Below are 1,579 nucleotides of genomic sequence, written 5' to 3' on the forward strand. Positions count from 1 at the left end.
TGTGGGCGTTCCCCGGTGAGTTTGTGCGTTGATTGGTTAGAGGGTGACAACAAAAGGATGAGATTCCTGAGGTCAAAGATTGTCTATGAGAAAGATGAATGCCTACAGTGAGAAAAAGCAAAGTGCGGTTTTCCGTCGGGGTGGTGGGCGTTGTCCTGGTAGAATTAAAATGAAGTCAAGCAAACCCCGGTGTTAATAACAAAAATAATGTATAATAAGAAATAACAAATAAACCCAATAATAACAATAAACTTAATTTAGAAAGAACTTAAATTGTCCATAAGACCCAAAGTGCTGTACAATCACAGAATAAAAGCATTGAAAATAAGATCAAAATAGATTAAAAGTGTACAAGAGAATGCTAATAAAAACAATGTTATAATACAATATAATCAAAAGGAAAAACAGAAAAAAAACGTGGTGAACTGAGTAATCAAACTGCAAAATAAAAATGTCAACTTTTAAGACATGTGCATGATTAAAAAAACATCTTTTAAAATTTTTTTAAAAGATTGATTTTTTAACTATACCTAAAAACGTGTACTCAGTGATTAATGAACTACTAACTCTTGACTCTTTATTTTGTTGAGTATTAATAACGATTCTAAATATATTTGTTTAAAAAAAACATTGTGGTCTACATCAGCAGTTATCATTATTAAAATGTCCACATCTATTTTTCAATAAGAACCTAAAAATATTTATTTCTAACTTGGAAATGCTTTTTGATTGAGAACTACTCTGTCTCTGCTAGACTTGTGTTGTGTAACAGGTTGATGAATAATTCCTTAACAGTGCTGATTTTCAGGAAATGACTCTCTGTGCTGTGAGGTGATTCACTCACACACAAATAATTCAGCAGATTCGCACAAAGTGTTGATCGTTTGATGATTCTAACACGTTTTTTGCTGAAGGGTCAGTTGTTCTATATGAATGCTGTGCAGGAAAAAAAAATATGTTGACTTAAACAAAATTTACATTTAAGTGCATTTGGAGTAAGGAGTGAATACATGTGCTTTTGGACTTCTTGTAAAAATGAAGCTTCTCTTATTCATCAAGAAAAACTGTATTGATTATACCAGCTGTTTACATATATAGCAAACAGATTTTTTAACAGAAAAACTAAACATTTTAAAAATGTGATTATCTAATTTTGAATCAAACATGTTTCATTCCTATAACTTGTAACTGACTGTCAGAAAGTTGGCTCTTTTGAATTTCTCTTCATTAAAGGGTTTTCAAAAGTAAAAATCTACTCCTTTTATGGTTGTAGATATTTTCCTCTTCTCCTTATGTTTTAGGTTTAAGGCAGGTTTTTTTTGGGAGACAAAAAAATAAATAAATGAATATCTGTAGCCTACACAGTTCCTAATTACAGTCTGGTTAACAAAAAATGTTCACTGTCTGTTGATTGATTGGATTTTACTTGTTTTGTACTCTCCCCAAGTTTAAAATTTACAGGTCAATTTCCCTTCCTATAAAATATTTGGTGATTATTGGCCTGGGGCCCGTTTCAAGAAGCAGGTTTTGTTGGAACTCTGAGTTCGTGAACTCCAAATTCGGCAAAACTCTGAGTTTT

The sequence above is a fragment of the Oryzias melastigma genome, linkage group LG11, assembly GCF_002922805.2.
Source record: "Oryzias melastigma strain HK-1 linkage group LG11, ASM292280v2, whole genome shotgun sequence".
Lineage (NCBI taxonomy): Eukaryota > Metazoa > Chordata > Actinopteri > Beloniformes > Adrianichthyidae > Oryzias > Oryzias melastigma.